This window comes from Entamoeba dispar, genomic scaffold (assembly GCF_000209125.1).
Source record: "Entamoeba dispar SAW760 scf_1105229462771 genomic scaffold, whole genome shotgun sequence".
Classification (NCBI taxonomy): Eukaryota; Evosea; order Mastigamoebida; family Endamoebidae; genus Entamoeba; species Entamoeba dispar.
This window is the reverse complement of record NW_001855359.1, coordinates 16,495-17,987: the sequence shown is the minus strand read 5'-3', so window position 1 is coordinate 17,987 and position 1,493 is coordinate 16,495. Positions and strand designations below refer to the sequence as shown.

At 15.9% G+C, this 1,493-nt stretch overlaps 8 annotated features.

Annotated features, from left to right (window-relative positions):
• Positions 1 to 104: 104 nt before the first annotated feature.
• Positions 105 to 204: a microsatellite.
• A 35-nt stretch (positions 205 to 239) lies between these two features.
• Positions 240 to 293: a sequence feature (AT_rich).
• A 131-nt stretch (positions 294 to 424) lies between these two features.
• Positions 425 to 446: a sequence feature (AT_rich).
• Positions 447 to 483: 37 nt separating this feature from the next.
• Positions 484 to 537: a sequence feature (AT_rich).
• A 342-nt stretch (positions 538 to 879) lies between these two features.
• Positions 880 to 952: a sequence feature (AT_rich).
• Positions 953 to 1,024: 72 nt separating this feature from the next.
• Positions 1,025 to 1,170: a microsatellite.
• Positions 1,136 to 1,215: a microsatellite.
• Positions 1,216 to 1,319: 104 nt separating this feature from the next.
• Positions 1,320 to 1,400: a sequence feature (AT_rich).
• The last annotated feature ends 93 nt before the right edge of the window (positions 1,401 to 1,493 follow it).

Here is a 1,493-nt window from a genome sequence, read left to right as displayed (position 1 = left end):
TAGACAAAAATATTTGTGATTAAATATGAGAAGAAGATATTTGTATATTATTAGTTCTATTATTCTACTTCGATTTCTGTATTAAATGATTATATCTGTTGATGAAATTGAAATTGAAATAAAATAAATATAAAAAGAAAATGATAAAAGAAAGAATAAAGAAAATAATAAGAAAATAAATATAATGATTAATGATAAAATTAATGAATTATTATCATGAATGAAAGTTGAATATGAACATTAAATTCATTATTATTAATTATAAATGTTTAATTTATAATATGTATTAAATAGTCACTCTTCATTCTGTATTATTGTGTTGATGTTTAAATTATTCAATTTGTTATTATCATATCATCATTTCATTGATACTTCTTATTTATTATCTTTTTATTTGTTTCATCATTTAACTCTTGTTTGATACAATAATATAAATAATTTAAATTGTACTTTATCATCATTCATCATTGATAATCATTTGTGATATAATTTAATTTTCATATCAATAATTATATCATTTAAATAAATAAATAATAACATTTGTTAACATATCATTATGATATCTCATCAATGTGATAAATGAAATGGAACATATTTAATCATTAATAACAATACGATTGATGTTCATATTTATATAATCATTGTTATTCATAACTAACATTATAAATGTTAATTAACATAGTGTTCTTCTTTATTACATTTCATAATGATATTTTCACATTAAAATAGAATTGAAGGTAAATGAAAAGAAATAAAGAATAATATAAAATGAACAGAATTATGAATGAATATACTCAACAAGTCAAGATACATCATACTCAATACAATAAGATATTACAAAATGTCAACTGATTGTTATAGATTTATTATTTTACCTACTTTTTATTTTATTTTATATTTTTAAGAGAAAATAATATAAAACAGAATAATCTAATATTCAAAAAATATATTACACTATTTTCATTTGATCATTTTATTTAGATGCATAATTTCTTCGCTTATTTTGGTTCCCATAAGAAATTATATATAAATAAAAAAATATTAATATATAAAATAAAATATAAATAATAAGAATATCAAACTAATAAAATATGATAAATATAAAATATATAGATAATATGATGATATATATAATATAATAATAAAAATAAATATAATAATAAAATATAAATATATAAAAATAAAATACATAAATAAAATAATAATAAAAATGAATACATACATTGAATCAAATATCATTTCTGAATCATTTATAATTCAGAACAATTTATCATAAAATGATAAAAAATATGGACAAATATAAATGAATATAGAATGAGTATTTAATTTAATTTTTATTTTTTTATTTTTTTTAAGAGCAAAATAATAAAAAGTATTATTTTATTGATTCAAAATATTTTGCCCTTTTCTTTTTGGGGTTTTTTATTTAGATTCATTATTTCTTTGCTTATTTTGGTTCCCAGTTATTTCATTTGAATTTATTTTATTTTCAA